The sequence below is a fragment of the Natrix helvetica genome (genome assembly GCF_964273705.1).
Source record: "Natrix helvetica genome assembly, chromosome: 3".
Classification (NCBI taxonomy): domain Eukaryota; kingdom Metazoa; phylum Chordata; class Lepidosauria; order Squamata; family Natricidae; genus Natrix; species Natrix helvetica.
Window position 1 is genome coordinate 115,220,210 of NC_138549.1, and position 18,696 is coordinate 115,238,905.

Here is an 18,696-nt window from a genome sequence, read left to right on the forward strand (position 1 = left end):
GTGAAGGAAAGCAAACCCAGGGCAACATAGGCGTAAAGCATAAGGGGCTGTAGAATCTTCTAATTAATTGTCCATTCACACTAGAAACTTAGTGCATAACTGCATACTTATGTCAGATGGATTCCTGCTGCTGTAATTTTTTTCATCAAGGCAATGGAATAATCACAAATTGTATTTCTAAAGCACCATGGAAGGTCACACATAGATATGAGCTCTTTTCCCTCTGACACCCAAATACAGAATGAAGTAATGCAAAAGGTAGAAGTATTCATATTTGTATCAATAAGGATAATTAGAATAAAAAAAATATCATCACCAATATTTTTAGAAAGCCCATGCCAATATCCCTTTGATGTACACTAACACAGAAAAAATGCATTCAAATTAGGATCTGTCAACCCATTTGCTCCCCGTCTCCCATTGTTTGCACTTTTACAATTCATGTATGTTTGTCTTGCCACCTTGCATTTTTGTGTCTTGGTTAAAAAAAAACTTTTTATCAGATTCATTTTTCTTTTGCAAAAAAGTGCAAGAGTAGGAAGAGCACTTTATTTACCAGCAATAGGATTTGATGTTATCATTCGGTTTGTTAATACTGTTTTTCTGTAAAAAATCTTTAATCTTTTAACTTTAAAAATGCAATTCTTATCTAAAAGCCTTTATGTGCACCTAAGCAAACTAGCTAGCCAACCATCCAACCTGCCTGTCAATTCATCCATTCCTAAAAAGGTAGACAAATGTTTATATTACCTTTGAAGAAAATCTATAATTGTGTATAGAATAAAATTGAACTATTTTGACCAATTGCCATGGGAGCAATCTAACTGACAAAATGTTTCTGAAACATTTGCAATTACAAAATTATTTCTTTGATAATCAATTTATTTGGCTTCTGGTAGATTATTTTTTTAATCGAAAGGGATATTATGGTTGAGAGAAAAATTTAATATCCATCTTTGATTCAGCTTTTCACCAACACACAGGTCCGTAAAGTCCTGTGAATCTTCTTTATAAGCCATGTATAATAAATACCTCTTTGTGACTTTGGGGGCATTTATTATTTGCATTTTTTATTCCAGTAACATAGAAGTTTCAATTTGCAGACCATGAGATTTTGTAGACAGCCCAAAGTGTTGCTTTTAATGTATTTTTCTTTCAGTTCTTTAGATAGCTAAAAATAAATGGCTTCCAAGCTTATTTTGAAATATAAGAATAATATTTTTTTTAAAAAAGCACTGATACTCATTGTCATCTGGGCACTTGGTAACATGTCCAAGAATTTTATAAAACACATCAAGAAATTGCAGCTTCCTGCAATAACACCCGAAGAACTGCAAAAAACTGCCCCACTCGGAGCATTGTACATCTTAAGAAGGTACTTGGTTCATACCTAGGATGATGGCAGCAACCCATATCAACCATTAGCACCAGTCAATGGAATTTGTGATGCATTTTTGAATGTTCAGTTGAGTGAGTTTCATGTTTAATGAAATAATAATAATAATAATAATAATAATAATAATAATAATAATAATAATAATAATAATAATAATAATAATAATGTGAATGCTCTGTGAATCATTTTCAATGGGTTGGCTTCTTTATTTCTTAAAGGGTGGGAAATAGCTGCATTCTAATGATTGTAGATTGCATAAATGTTCTTAGCCGATACTCATAACATGTTTGAATGTTTAGTACCTAGCAAAACTATGAATTGTGAATCTATCAAAGGACAACAGGAGGCATAGCTGGAGCCTGTATCTGCCAGCCTTGGCCAGGTATCAGAATTCTGGCAAAGGTCTGCTATTAATATCTGCCTTGCCCACTTGCTAAAACAAAATCCATTCAAATTCTGCACAATGCTAGGAACTTATTATTTGCTACCATATTAATTTCTCCAAATGTACCAACATGATACAGCATGTGGGAAATTGCATTGGCCATTAGATTCCACCACCCAATGATACCCATTGTTCTAGGTTCAACTGTCTATTGAGATTCTTAGTCATCCGGGTCATGGATGTCCCAAAGGTGGTTTTCAAAAGGCTTCTTGGATGAGAAGCAAAACATCTTCAAGCAAAACAACTGGAGAAAATCCAGTTGCCTTTTGAAAAAGCCCCTTTGGTGCAGCTGCTTATTCACAGGTAAGATCTAAGGAGATCACCAACTAAGCATACTTTGCCCACAATCCTTTGATATTTGGAGTTAGCCAGTCTTTCTTCAGCCATCGTTGTATCTTTTTCCAAGGAAGGGGCTGGGGAATTAATACAAATTACCTGCACAAAAGGGATCCATATTTTTATTGATTTTGCTCATAAATGACACACGTAATGCTCCACAGACTGACAACTATGAAATTTCAACAGAGCTAGGGGACTTTTTCCCTTGATTTTTTCTTCTGAAAATTAGGAATTCAGTGCCACAGCGGATCTAAAGTGAAGCTTTCCCAATGGAGACCAGAGTAAGACACCAGAATCCAAATAGCCTTGGGATTTCCCTTCTTCCTTGCTTCTGCAGTTCAGCCAATTTCGGTAACACAAGAAGTGCAAACAAGGCAGGGTTTTTCCCTTCTGCTGCAAGTTGGCATCATCTACTCCTGCTTTAGCCTTCGGTCGAATGCTCAGCTCAACCTCTGTGGTCTGGAAAATTAACATTGTAGCTACTCAAACAAAACCTCTTTCCTAGGAGTGGAGATTGTTTACGACAGGGTGATCACAGCTCTCCCATGAGAATTCCTAGTATTCCATCTTCTTAGAGCCAAACTAGGCATGATGGCAACAGTTACATGTGGTTAAAACATAGAATTATACCATCACTTAAAAAGAAAGAGTTGGGTATGATTCAAATCCTGAAGAATATTGTTGGGGGGGGGGGGGATAGGACTGAACCCTCTCTTCATCTGCTACTTGATTCTTTTCCATTTTTTATCCCTTCAACTATTTTTCACACCGGAAAAGTAACTCTTGGTATCAGAATTTAGCTCAAGAGGAAATCATCTAGGGAAACTAAGCCAGGGGGCAGGGTGATGTGTCTGCATTTCTCATTCAAATTCATTTCTGATGTTGCCCCGGATTTTTGTAAGTAGATTTTTTTTTGCCCTGTCTCACACACAGTGCATACATTCTATGTTACACAGCCCTGAGGATTTGATACATGCCTTTATAATACATGCAGTTCAGCATTTCTGCCCTATGCACAGTGCTCCTCTGTTTAAGTTGTCCTTAATTCAGGCATATATTTTTTTGGCTCTCTGTATTTAAAATCCCATGTCTGCTTATCTACCTACTGCCCTCATCACATGGCTGGGCCTTTATCTTCTCTATCCACCATTTTTTAAAAAAACCATTTGTTTTCTTTCCTGCCCCAAACTTTCCCACACTTGATGTAATTGCTCAGGGTCGAGTGGGTTTTTTTTTTAAAGATCTCATTCTGAAGTTGCCCTTGAAGAAAATGTAGCTCTGGGACTGTGTAATTTGTCATGTACTCCCACATTACTTACGCCAGTGGAAATCAAAGAGTGCCTTTCCCCAAGAAAAAAAAGTAATAATTAAAAAGTAATTAGTTGGAGTTGCTAATTAAAATATTTCAAAGCAAAGGCATCTCCCCTTCCCATTTTGCTTTCCCAACACTTCTTGGCCAAGGCATTCCAGAAATTCCACAGTGGATCTGTGATCTCTGTTCATTTTGGAATGCAAAGAGGGTGCCAATGCCTGGGGCAAAAAGGAGGGTTGCTAGCATAGGCATTTACAAACTATCCTTTGCAACAGAACTAAAAATTAAGTGGGTCCCTTTCAGCCTTCTTTCATAGAGCTCATTTATTCCTGAAGTTAATGACCTGATTAGAATACTTTCCTAGCCTATAATGAGTCACCTGGCAAGTGAACAGCAATAAAATAAAAAAAAATAAATGTATGAGGGATCATACAGGAGCATGCAATACCAATTGAGGACGAATTGATTCTGGTTACTTTTATATGCTTTCAAGTTATTGACTCCTGTCAACTGCCTCAACATCTCAATACAGTTTGCTTGGCAACATTTTCAGTAGTGGGTTTGTAATTGTCTTGTTCCTAGGGCAGATGGAACAACTTATTCAAAATCACCAGGCTGGCTTCCCACCAAAAGCAGGAGTAGAACTCACATTCACTTTGTTCCTAACCTGGTATGTTTAACCACTTACACCAACCAGTTCTCACCAAGCTATTACAGTCTGGCATATTTTCATTAAAACATCAAGGCACTGACTTTATATAGAAACATAGGATGTTCTATCTATACTAATTGACAGCATCATTCTGGAGTTACAAATAGGAGTTTCGCTGTAGGGATTCAAGTTCTAAGTTTGAGAATCTTTGGCTATAAAACATAGAATCATAGAGTCAAAAGGGATTTTGGGAGTCTTCTAATCCAACTCACTGCTCAGTGCAGGAATCCTCAAATCATCCCAAACAAATGGCTGTCCAATAAAGTGATGAAGCATCCATGAATCCAGGAGACAAGATTTTATACTGCTCAGTAGCTCTTATAGCCAGGAAATTTCTCCTGATTTCTAGTTTGGATCTCTGCAAAGTTTCCACCCATTAGCTCTTGTCCTACCCTCAGGTACTATGGATAATAAGTCCCCACCTGTGTCTCTCTTACACTCTTTCAAGTATTGGGAAACTACCATCATGTCTCCCTTTAGCTTTCTCTTCTCTAGGCCAAACATGCCCAGCACTTTTAACCATTTTTCATAGGATTTACAGTAGTTTCCTGTGCACTAATTTTCTCCAGCTTTCTGGCACTTCTCCTATATTTTAAGAATTCTCAAAAATTACAAGTAATATTCTGAAATCACACCCACCAATTCTTTTATTACTTCTAATCCATCTGCCCAATGCGATTTGAATTCATTCAGAGCAGCTAATTGCCCTGGATTTATCTTCTGGCCCCCAAACCTTGTTGGGTTGGATAACATTTTACTTTTGCTAAAATATAGCTGACAAATAGGAATCAAGCAATTTAGTCAGCTGCCTGACCATGTACTCTTGTGGCTTAGAATGGAAGGGAGTGGACTGGAGTGGACTGGAGTGGAAGGGAAGGGAAGGGAAGGGAAGGGAAGGGAAGGGAAGAGAAGAGAAGAGAAGAGAAGAGAAGAGAAGAGAAGAGAAGAGAAGAGAAGAGAAGAGAAGAGAAGAGAAGAGAAGAGAAGGAAGGGACCCAGGATTTGGCCTAGAATTCCATTTGGTTTTTTTGCAGCTGCATCACTCTGTCAGCTCATGTCACCAAAACACCCTATTCATTTTTGTACATGCTGTTGCCCACTTTGGATCCCAACTTCCTGTTCTGTGTTATAGTATTGTCTTTAATGCTTGCTATGCAAATGAAGGCTTTTGCATTTGTCTCTGCTTGAAATTTATTTTGTTGGTTTCTGCCCATAGTTCCTGTGTGTCAAAATCCTCTTGAATCTTGATACTATCCTCTAAGGCAGGGCTGTCAAACTCCCGGCCTGGGAGCCAGATGTGTCATGTGTTGGCCATGCCCATGCCAGGTTTGGTGAAGGGGGGGAAGCCCCGATACGTCATGTGATGCTGCCGTGGCGACATGAGTTTGACACCCCTGCTCTAAGGTGCTTGTTATTTCCCTCCCACCCATTCTTGGGTCATCCACAAATGTAATAATATTTTGCAACTTCTCGTCCTGATAATGCTTAAATATATTGAATAGAAAGAATCCATGAACCTTTCTGTCGGCTTGATAGAGAGCTACTGATGTACACATACTGGTATAACACTGACCTCCCTTTGTTGTCTTCTGAACTAAGATCTTATGGCAGGTTTTGTCAAATGCTTTGCTAAATTCAAGGTTTGTTGTGTCTACTGCATCTCATAGTTAGATGCTGAAAAAAGGAATCATGTCAGCTGAGCACGGTTTATTCTTGATAAACTCATGCTGCCTCCTGCCAAGCAATGAATTATTTCCTAAATGCTGATAAACCAGGATCTGCCTGGCCTGTGGCTGAGTGGTCTGTAGTTACTAAACTGACTGATCTCTAGTTACTAATGCCCCTTTTAATGGTGGGAACGTTTGTCTTTCTCGATAATAATTTCACCATATTAGCCATGGAGGAAAAAACATTTTTTGATAGTAATATTCCCAAAAAATATTTTCTGATTTATATGTGTAAAATTGTATTTGGAAACAATAATTATAATTTAAATGAAAATAGAATTTATATATGCCATGGCATGGAAGAATATAGCCAGTGTGCCCGAGCAGTCAGCTACCAGTTATTAATTGCTGATGGGCAGCTTTGAGAGTTATCCTCCCCAACCCCTACAGTTTTCTCTCAATTTGTAAATTCTTTACTTTAAGCTGAAATTTCACTGGAGGGGCCTCCAAACAGCTGACTTGCATTCAAGGCCACCCTGCTTAACATGAATAGTCCTTTTATATTCCAGATTCGGAATACTTTTTCTGTACATAGTAAATGCACTTTGTCCCTCTGACCTTGAAATAGTCCCTGCTCAGATGCTTAGTCTAAGTTTCCTGATAAGTTAAGCCCATCTTGACTTTTTTGTACTTTTTGTGGCCTTCGGTTTCCCGTGTTGCCATTATGATTCTATTCTCTGCAAGTGGAGTCTTTCTGTGTGGATTTTTTTTAATAGAGATCTCATTATCAAAAGGATCTTTTGGGTAATAGAAATTACCTTGAAAGAGCCTGGAAATCAGAAGTAGAGCACATGGTTTGCACATATAGGACATACAAAAACCAATTCTCAGCAACCACAGCTAAAAATCAGGGGTTGATCAGGAAAGACTCCAGTCTAAATGCTGGATAGCTATGACAAAGCATAGTTGCCATGATCTTTGTGATCCTAAAAATGCAGTCTTCTCTGGTACAAGGAAAGTCACAAGGGAAAACATTTCACACAATGAGTGCTTGACCATGGACAGAAACTGAAGGGTAGAGTTTAGGATTAAAAAATATTCATCATATTTGTATTGCTCTAAGTGTCATTCTGCCTTGTTACACCAAGTATGGTCTTTAACTTTGTCTCTTTTTCAAAGAATTACAAAAGAGTTTAACTCCTAATCCCTATCAGTGTAGAGAACAAATAAAAATGTGCAGAATTTTGATAACAGATTATATAAAAGCCTTGTTAAGTCTGGTTTGGAGAGGATATCATTGGTCAAGGGACTTGACACTGGTGTAAATCTTTCTTCCAAATTTCCAAAGGATCCCTTATCATCCCCTCCTCCTGTGTTCTGTGAATCTCAGCTCTCCTTTCACTACTCATAATTCTTCATTTTCAAAAGCTGGAACAAAAGAAAACAATAAAGAACATTGTGCAAGTCACCCATATTGCTTAGCAGGAAAGAAAAGAGCATAAATCTCAAAGAATCTATTTAGACACTATCTCTGTATTGTTATTTATATGATTGTCAAATGAAAGCTTTTATGGAAGCAGAATTTGGGATCTGTTGTTTTTTTTGTGTGTGTTGGGGTTTGTTGTTGGGTTTTTTTTTTGGCTCTTGCTTGTTTGTTTCTGTAGGGGAGACTAGGTTATTTGAGGTATTTGCAAGCTGGCTCCAGAGAAAATCGTTCCAGTTCTTGTCTCCACCCCTCCTATCCCCAAGCTTATGTCCCATGAACCTAGGCAGTTTGCGGTAGGAGAGCTGGCAACTAGCAACACATCTGACCACAACAGTGAATGCTGAATCTTAAAGGTGCTGCTGTGGAGCTGTTGCCTGTTGCTAGGGCTTCTTTTCCTTGGGCCCTTTAAATCAAATGAGTTCCTTGAATCCTTTGCTAGAGGAAATATCAGGCATACAGAGTGTTGCTAATGCTCTAATGAAGAGCTGAGGGGTGGGGGTAGCAGCGAGACATCAAAGGAGACTTTGCCAGAATTAGAAGGGAGGGTGCCGAGGACGGCAAGGAGCAACAGCAGAAGTCCAGCCAACCCAGAGGCTTTGCTTTCTCCCCTGCTAAGTGGCTTTGCCCAGATCCTATTTGCTGAGGAAATATGCCTGAGCAGATTTCAGCTTTTCCTGTCATTGAGGAGAGCTGCTTGCAAGCACTGCTGGAATTTATTTATTTCATTGAAACAGCTTGGCTGAGTTTAATTACTACGCAGCATGGTATAGATCACAGACTGGTGGCAACATGGCAGGGGTGGCAAGGCCATTCTTCTCCCAGTCACGACATGTTTCCACACCCAATGACTTTAGCTTAACAAAGCTTTGTCTGCTTTGTCTTTTCAGTGAAAGAAAGGTCCATAATTATTAAGGAAGGAGAAAGTAAATCTTTTTAAAAATAATACTTAATTTGCTTGACCTGGTTCACAAAAAAATTGCCAGATTGGGCTCTTCTTTCCTTGTCCAAAATGCCCCTGTTGTTAACCAGGTCTCCATTGGTAGCAAACATACCGTGGCAACATTATTATTTTTTTACAGTGTCCCATGATATTGTCTACATCTTGTCCCCAACATTAAGTTGTCCATAGTTGAATCAGCATCAAGGTGATTTCTCTTTAATGCAATGGCATAGATAGTGGCTGGGTTTAGATGGACCTATGGACCCTCTGGTTGCAAATCAATTTCAGTTGCAACCATTCCGCTATTGTCTAAAGTTGTTCTGCAAGTCTGAAGAGCTAGGTACTGTAGGAAGTCAGCACCTACCTCTCTTCTAGAAAATGAAATATTTTATGAAATATTAAAGGGCAGAACCTTAAAAACCCTAAAAAAGAGGCAGAAACTTAACCACCCCCACCTTTGTCAATGAGCCATTAAGGCCTGAGCCTGTCTATTCTACATAACACAGATTTACCCCCTTCAACTCCAGGGTGATGGGATCAAGGCATGGGACTCAGGACATGATAGTATTAGCCCTTTAGCCATCTCACCACATGGCACCTGGGAAGATTAATCATCGACGAGCAAGTCAAGCAAGCCTGGAAGACAGCCTATAGAGTTGCCCCTGCACTGCCCCCTCGGAGTCTGACCACCAATCAGAATGCATTTCTTACACAGGAACGGGAAGCTCTGGGGCCAAGAGAGGGCATAAAACCATGTGATCCTGTCCACCATTAAACCATCTTTCTAAACAGCCTCCATGTTTCCAGTGTCTTTTCCCCCACTTGGAACTGAACTCAGAAGGACATTTCTTCCAACAGTACAATAACACAGAGCTGATAATCTTTTGGACTTTGGCAAAAGTAGTAAAATTACATTTTAAACCAGAGGAATTCCCATTGTGTCTGTCCTTCTAACAAGCCACATCTAGCTGCATAATGGGAATGTCTTACTAGAAGGCCAGGTCGATACATATAACATGGGGATGTCACCATTTCAAATCTCAACAGAATGGTGGAAGTGATTGTTAAATGTAAGATGTGGTTTACCAAAAGTGTGCAATGGTACTAGGTTATTCAACCTGCACTACTATACAGGTTGCAGTGTTGGATTGGGGGATACTTCCTCTGGCTATTGATACAGTAGAAGGGGGAAGGCAGCAAAGCCAAGAACTCAATAACTCAATTAGTCCAGGCCTGTCAAACTGGCAGCCCGCGGGCCAATTGCGTCACACACAGGCCACATCCAACCCGCTCCACAAAGGCAAAAAACATTGCAATATGTCACGATACATCATGTGACGCAATTGAGTTTTGACACCCATCAATTAGTCCATCACTTATGGCACAATCATCAGGACAGCATCACTCAGTAGTGATTCAGAACAGAGGTAAAGAAGCAAGAGAAAGATCAGCAACAAGTCCTTACATTTCCTCTAATTGTAGCACAAATGTGGCCTGCTAACTATTTTATATACACCCACATGACATTACCTTCATCCCATTTCTACTCCACAGCTTCATGAGGCAGCTTCATGTTATTATTAGTGATACCGGTTTTAAAATAGTGATTTTCCTCTTCTACGAAGGCGCATTACACGGCAGCCATTATCCAGCAGGCAAGCTGGAAGTTTACGTCTCGTCTCATGTTAAGAATTGTAGTCTTTGTGAAAAAGGAAGGTAAAAAAAATTGACATTCCTATTAAATCACTTGTAGGCTATTCCATTAATCTTACATGCATATTCATATGTACATATGTAATGTAATTTGTTTACATTAAAGGGAAAGCTTTAGAGGGAAAAAAAGCTATCTGCATTTTAACAGTTCCGCCTGTCATTTAGGGAGTTGATTTGTGACATCAAAAGAGAGAAGCTGTTAGTCTACATCTGGACATGGAGACCCTTTTACCACTGAGGCTGGGGCAGGAGATCTTTTGGTTTTTTTTTTTCTATCATGACTCCAAGTGCTGAGCTAATATCCCATTACAAATATCTCTCATTCTCCCCCAGAGGCTTTCAGGGAACTACAGTAATCAAGATTTTCTGAGGTCGGAGCCAGTACATCGCCTAGCCCCCTAAGCACCTCCACCTTTCATTTGATTCTCTCTTTGTCTGCCTGCTCTTAATTGCAGTTCTATTTCCTGTACTTCTGCTGCCTCCCAGCCTCTCCCCACAGTCTTACTTGCCGGCCCCGTGGGTCAGAAGCCTTTCTCCATGTCTCTTTAATGATGCATAGCCCAGCCCATTTCATCTCCCAGCAGCCTCGTTAACAGGTTCCAATGCCACACTACTCAATCTTGCTCACTAATTATAATAATCAACCATTCATGTTCCAGATGTGGTTGAGCCAGTGGTTGCTGAGTAAACTATATCAAGGTGAGGGATTTCCCCCCTTTAGAACAGGTGCCAGTAATGGTACAATAACCCAAAGATATAGGATTCAGGCTAAATTCAGTGGAATAAATCTCTTAAATTCATGCTCTCGGGAGAGGACTCTGCAAAGATTTCCTCTCCCCAGAGACATTCAGCTTTCAAGAGCCGTTCATGCCAGTACTGTACTATGGTTGTAAGTTTTGGACTGAAATGTAAACTAGGGATGCTTCTATTGGATGTTTTTGTATGCTGCAGTTAGGATAGGTCATTATATATATATATATATATTGGCAACCATGTTCATATGGTAGAATAAACTGAGAGAGAATTAGTAGGGAGCAAAATTGCACCAATTGCCATGTTTAACCTTCATATCAGTGGTGGGATTCAATTTTTTTTTACTACCAGTTCTGTGGCCATGGCTTGGTGGGCGTGGCATTGATTGGTGGGCATGGCTTGGTGGGCATAAAATCTCCATTCCCTCCCTACTCTCCAGGCCAGGGGAAGGTTACTGCAAAATCCCCATTTCCTCCTGATCAGCTGGGACTCGGGAGGCAGAGAATAGATGGGGGCTGGGCCAGTCAGAGGTAGTAATTACGGGTTCTCTGAACTACTCAACATTTCTGCTACCGGTTCTCCAGAACTGGTCAGAACCTGCTGAATACCACCTTTGCTTTATATGCAACATTTTATTCAAACTTTCAGATTCATTTTCTTAATCATACTCAAAATGGATGTCACCTTGAACCTTTTTACCCATACAACTCCAGTTTGAGTTCAAATAGAGCCAATCTGAGGCCTTAGTTAAATAGGGCAGGCAGGGAAATTAAAACAGTGTAGCATATGCAGGAAGACTTCTTGTATGTCATTGTGTACAAACATAATATGTGTTTTATATGACCAACTGACCACACTGGCACACAAGACATTTATAAGCTAAAGAGGAATAGGACAACAACATCCTGCTGATGATGTTACCTAGTCTGGTAGCTAAATGTTCAGAAAATAGGGTAGGATAGGATAGAATAACAGACTTGGAAGGGACCTTGGAGGTCTTCTAGTCCAACCCCCGGCTTAGGCAGGAAACCCTACACCACTTCAGACAAATGGTTATCCAATATCTTCTTAAAAACTTCCAGTGTTGGCACATTCACAACTTCTACAGGCAAGCTATTCCACTGATTAATTGTTCTGTCAGGAAATTTCTCCTTAGTTGTGAGTTGCTTCTGTCCTTGATTAGTTTCCACCCATTGCTTCTTGTCCTACTCTCAGGTGCCTTGGAGAATAGTTTGACTCTCTCTTCTTTGTAGCAACCCCTGAGATATTGGAACACTGCTATCATATCACCCTGTTCTGTCCCGTGAATCCAAGGAATATGCAGACCCAGGCTTAGCTGTTTGCCACGACTAATTACATAGATAAAGCCACCCTTGGCTGGGAGCCTAGAAAGTTCTCTTCATAAACACAAGATAACACTTACAGAAGGCTTTCACAATGGCTTGAATATGGACTGTTGTCTCCTGCAAAGATCCCCCTCGCTTCACTCCACTTATAAACTCTTTGGGAGGGGCCACACCCTTAACCAGCTGTCCCTACTTCCTTCTATGAGTCTTCTCCACAGCTGTTCCTGTCTCCTATCAATTCGACATCTACGCACATCAGGAAAAACCTCCCTCTGTTCCTCCTCACTGCTCCCTGACTCAGATGCCACCTGGTGGCCAATAGGCTTCTCTAGTTCCTCCTCTGACTCCAAACACCCTCCAGAGTCTTCCTCATCCTCCAGAGCAGTCCCATAATGGTCTGAGCTGTCAGAGTCCACCAACAACTCAGCCAGCTGCTGCTGGACCACAACACACCCCTAGTCCTTCTTTTCATTAAACTACACATACCCAGTTCCAGCAACCGTTCTTCATACGTTTTAGCCTCCAGTCCCCTAGTCATCTTTGTTTCTCTTCTCTGCACTCTTTCTAGAGTCTCCACGTCTTTTTTAAAATCGTGGTGACCAAAACTGAATGCAGTATTCCAAACGTGACCTTACCAAGGCATTATATACTTTACTTTACTTTACTTTTACTTTTATTGGATTTGTTAACCGCTCCCTCTCCCTTAGGGGACTCGGAGCGGTGTACAGACAGAATAAAAACATTATAAAAAACATTATATACAGCAAATTACAAACCCCATAAAAACAAATTAAACATAAGTCTGTACAATAATGCCTAGATTAATTAATGATTAAAAACCAAATTAAAATACCCCAATTTAAAATAACCAGTCAGGAAGATCAAGGGATTAGATCATGATTGCGATTGGGTCAGGCCAGCTAATTGGAACAGGTGGGTCTTGAGTTCCTTACGGAAGGAGCGGAGGTCAGTAATAATTCTAATGTCAGGGGGGAGGTCGTTCCAGAGGGTCGGGCCCGTCACAGAGAAGGCCCTACTCCTGGGCGTTGCCTGCTGGCATTGTTTGGCGGACGGCACCCGGAGGAGTCCCTCCCTGTGAGAGCGAATTGGTCGCAGGGATGTATGGGGTAGGATGCGATCCCGCAAATATAGTAGTATTAACACTTCATATGATCTTTGAATCTAAATTGAAGCTTGGAGAGCAAACCACTGCAAAAATCAAAAACCCAGAGCTACAAGTATTTTCTATTATTTCAAAATATAATATGTATGTCCATGCATCAAAGAAATCAAGCTTGTTATGGAAGGGTCATCCCTAGTCTATTGTCATATAGCAATTACAACCAATAACATCCTTTTTCACCTAACTTGTGAGACATGATAAAATTAGAATAGAAATAACTTTCTGAGGCTAAAAAGAGAGTAGACTTCCAAAAATTAAATAAGGCAGGCCTACTAGAGGTTCAGAATGTATTCCAATTTGCAAATTCCTAAGCAATACTAAATTCCCTGAGCAATTTTACCAGATTTTATTTAAATTGCTTTGCCCATAATTTTACTCAGATAGGAAATGTATTTATCTTCTCTTCCAGTTCTCTGGATGTTTTATATACTATTAGATTTATCAAGCGCACTTTAATGCTCCTACTCTTAACTGCTACTTTTATTACAGAGCGTGATGACTGGTAACAAGGTCATGTTTACAGCAAAATAGGTTTCCAGTGTTTTTTGCTGGAAATCTGTATCACAATTTAATAAATTTTGATCACAGTGAAAACATCTAGACTGCAAAATAACACGCTGGAATGAAGGCAAAAAGAAGTAACTGAAAAAAGTATAGTTGAGGAATGTTCTTTTTAAACATCCTGCCTTCGTAGATTTTAAAGATTTGATATTCAGTGTTGTTAACCTAAGTTTATATGAGTATAGACTGCTGTGCTGTCTTTTTGCCAAGTACTCTTTTTAGAAACATATACATCCTAAAAATGTAATATCTGTGGTATATAGCTCTCATTACACTTAAGAAAATTACTATGGGTATGTATGTGTGTGTACAATAATAAAGAAAAGGACACTTATTTTCATAAGTGATGAATGTTAACTGGGAAAGACATTTGCCTTAATATACAAATTGTAAAGATAGCATATAAAACATATTTTAATTTCTTTATCATTTTTCATTGACCTTCACAAAAATTTATTGTCAGCACACTGATAGTTAATAGGCAATGTATATTATAAAGATAATAGAAATTGCAAGCAGTAGCCAAACTGGGAAAATGCCTTGTGTGAAAATGTTGTAGTGATAAAATTAAGAAAGTATATATAGTACTGTAATAAAAATATATATAGGCAGAACTGTTTTATTCAAAATTAGGGGGAGGAAAGACATATTTAAACATTATGATTCATTATTTTGAAATATAATGTATTTTGTATTAAAATGTTTTAATATGACTTTAAAAAAAGAAACACTAGTAGTGAGTAATGTTAAAAGGTTTGAGGATTTGTCTTGGTTTCTTAATGCACACTTCTATTCTATATATAATATACATTCATTGATGTATATCATCTACTGCGAGATTAAAAGTAAATGTGTACTTTCTATGGCTATTTATTTATTCAATTTTTATACCGTGACAGTGTGACTCTCAGCAGTGTATGCATAAAAATATTATAATAAAATATCTAGAATTAAAAACAAGTCAAAATATATAAAATGGAACAATACATAAGTATATAAAATGTCACTAGCATTATCCATCTAATTAAAAGCCTTATTTTAACCAGTTTTTGGAATTCTAACAAGGTCAGGAGAACTTTAAATGTAATATTTCAAGAGCCAATATAGAGAACTTACTTTTGTCACTTAATATTCAGATCATTGGAGATTACAAGCAACTTCTCCCAGGATATTTATATTGAAAGAAGATAAGTGTAGTTTGAAAATTAGAGGAAGAAACATCAGTAATCTGTGCTATATTGAAGATGCTATTTTGATATCCAAAAATGTAAACGATGTGCAAGTTCTAATAATAAAAGTTATAAAACAAATGTGACTAAAATTAAATATAAAGAAACCAAACTAATGGTACAGCAGGCAGCCTTGGAATTGACAGTGAAGATATTGAAGTGATCAATAACTTTTAGAATCAACCATCATCAGTAAAGAAACAAGCAATCAGAAAATCTGCTGCATACCAACGGTTGGTAGAGCAGTCATGAAGGCCTTAGAAAAGATATTCAAATGATGTGATATGTATACAGGTAGTCCTTAACTTAAGACTTGTTAATTAGCCACCATTCAAAGTTACAACAGATCCTACAATAACTATTTATAATCTGATTTCAAAATTACAACAGCTTCATTTTTATGGCCATTTGCAGCATTCCACGGATATGAGACTCTGATTTTTGATGTTTTTCCAGTGTTTATTTCCAGTTTCCAGCAAAAAATGTCAATAGGGTAAAATGGATTCATTTAATGATTGCCACATTTACTTAACAACCGTGGCATTTGCTTAATGACCACTGCAAAAAAATGCTGAAAAATTGGGTCATATGATGCTTAGACTTATGACCACAATGACATATGACCATAATTTCAGGCTCAATTAAATTGAGGAATATGTTTATACATGCAAAGATCAGAATATATAAGCAATACGGAATTTCCTGTGACATTCTATGATGAAGAGGGTGAAGTTTCCAGAAGCAGAATAGGAAGAATGTTGATGCTTTTAAACTGTGGTATTGGGGGGGGGGGCTCCTGAGAATACCATAGACAGCCAAACAAATGGAAACAATTGCTCAGTTCCAGCAGGATCCCCAAGCTTTAGAATTGATCCTTCAAAGGAAGTCTGATCCATCCAGAGTTACAGTTGGAGCCAGAGTTCCAGAAAGGAAAGACATCTCTAGATAAACAGTAGTTCTGTTTTAGTTGGGACTGGTTTTAGCCATCCAAATTCTGGTAGCCTCCAGAGACATTTTCAGAACTTCCGCGGGGATATACAATTGAGTATCATTGGTATATTTCATCCTGACATAATCTCTCCCAATAGTTTCATATACAATATGAGGGGGGGGGGAACTCCTTGGTAACCCAGCTTATAGGCTAGATTCATCTTCCCCTATCAATATCAGCTGGAGATATCCACTCATAATAGGAAAGGAATGACAGTAAAATATACTTCTAATTCTCACACTCTACAGGAGTAAGATGCCACTGTTAATACTACAAAAAGCTATTAATAGGCCCAAGGGTAGGTCACTTTCCATGCAAAGGCACAAGGTAAGTCACCTACCACAGTGACCAAAGTTATTTCTGTTCCATACCTGGGTCAGAATCGTGATAGAAAAGAATCCAGATTATTCTTTTCTCTGTAGCATCTGTAGTTACTAAACAGTGGGTTGGGCAGGATATTAATTTAATAAATAAGATAAAATTTAATTTAATAACCAGTACTCTGACTGTTGCAGAGGTGGTATTCAGCAGGTTATGAACAGTTCTGGAGAACTGGTAGAGGAAATTTTGAGTAGTTCGGACAACTGGTAAATACCACCTCTGACTGGCCCCGCCCCCATCTATTCGCTGCCTCCTGAGTCCCAACTGATCAGGAGGACATGGAGATTTTGCAGTATCCTTCCCCTGGAATGGGAAGGGAATGGAGATTTTACAGTATCCTTCCCCTGCCACGCCCACCAAGCCACGCCCACCAAGCCATGCCATGCCCACTACCACAGAACCAGTAGTAAAAAAAATTGAATCCCACCACTGGACTGTTAGATTAATCAGATTCATCTGAACATAATACTAAATCTTCTGTTAAAGTGGAGCTTAGCATTTCCTCCTGATCCCAAACTGTGGTCAGTTGAAATTACTGAAATAGTTTTCTATCCCTTAATCTGAATATACCTTATTTCAGATAAATTAGAGTTAAGATTGACAGAGATTTATTAAGTCTGAGTAATGACCTTAGAGATTAAACTGGGGGAAGGTTTGGGCATAGCTCAGATTCATTCATGTTATTAGAGCTACGTGCCATGATGTACCGGCTTTATACAGTATATTCCAAACAACCATTATTTGGCAGCAAAGAGAGCTTTCAATTTCTCTTTGCTCCTTTTCTAGTGGAAGATCCAGTTTTTGCAATCTAGGTATATAAGTCCTAATATGCAGTAATTAATTTTTTTAAAGAGTTTTCTTATTGTTTCCTTTTTTTTCTTTGCTGCAGCTATGCAATCTGGAAACAGATCTGGCTGCTTTGATGGGCTGGAAACAGATGCTGCACTTACAGTTCCACATGTTCTGAAGTACTTCTTCTTTGGAATCAGATCTGAAGCATTCCACAACTGTCCTCTGTACCATTCCAGTGGGACTTTTGTAGCACCTAAGGATACTCTCGCAGATAAATATGTTATCGGAGCATGATAGATTCCTATTTAATTATTTTAAAATAGACAGAGGAAAGTGGACACTGAGGAATGTGCCTAGGCCACATTGGTGTCTATGGGTACAGTGGTGTCTGTTCCATTTTGTGATCTCCTCTATGTAGTATGGAGCAGTGACGTGTGGTGAGGTTTATGGCTGGTGAGGCTGGTGACATCATCAGAAAGGCGGGGAATGGGACCACGTGTGCAGGAGGCTGAGGCTGCCTCCCATTCCCCGCCTTCCTGAGTCAACATGAAGGAGACCACGGAGCGCGAGCCGTGCGTATGCAGGAGGTTGAGGCTGCCTCAGCCTCCTCCACACATGGTCCCATTCCCCGCCTTCCTGAGTCAACATGAAGGGGATCGCAGAGCGCAAGCCGGCGGAGCGCGCTCCGCGGTCCCCTTCAGGAAGGCAGGGAATTGGACCATGTGTGTCTTTTCCCCTTTCCCTTTTTTTTTCTTTTCATGATGAGAGGGGTGAGGCTCTGCCTCCCCTGCCTCCCCTGACCGCACCTCCCTGGTATGGAGCTAGTTCCAGAGAACCATATGAGGATTTTGGGGATTATTCTTTTAACTGGCAGGATGTATGGGATTCAATCAGCACCAAATCTGAAAACACCAACATCCCAAACAGGAAAAGATGAAAAGAATAAGTTGACTATATTAGGGGTTTGTACTGAATAATATGCACAACTCTTTAGGATTACTGCTTGTCCCATGCCTGTAATCAAGCAAAGTTATAATGGATCAAAAAAAGGACTTACAATCTGGATTCGAAGTTATGTTAGCCAAACACACATGCACACAGCCACAATTACATGATTACATTTTGGGAACTTGGCAACTAGCCCATATTTACAGCTGTTCGCAGCAACCTGCAGTCATGTGACCACAATTGACTGTTTGCTACCAGAAACTGGTGTTTAACTCCAGTTTCTGGCAAAAAAAAAATCCATTCCAGACAATGGATTCTCTTACTGACTGCAGCATTCACCTAACAGCCATGGTGATTCATTTAAAGACCACCACAAAAATGTCATAAAATCAGGCTAATGACTTGATGATCCACTCAACAACCACTATGATGTAATGGTGGTTTAATTGTACAGAGATCCCTTCCTTCCCTTATTCAGTCTCTTTCAGTCTGCAAATCCATA

The 18,696-nt window shown here is 39.3% G+C and overlaps 1 long non-coding RNA gene across 1 annotated transcript; it reads right to left on the minus strand.

Moving 5' to 3' along the window:
* Positions 1-6,993: 6,993 nt before the first annotated feature.
* On the minus strand, positions 6,994-12,334 carry LOC309390151. The gene is made up of 3 exons (XR_014175077.1): positions 12,187-12,334; positions 9,828-9,996; positions 6,994-7,299 (listed from the first exon to the last, which is right to left on the minus strand). It is a non-coding gene; the product is annotated as an uncharacterized lncRNA (long non-coding RNA).
* Positions 12,335-18,696: the final 6,362 nt, after the last annotated feature.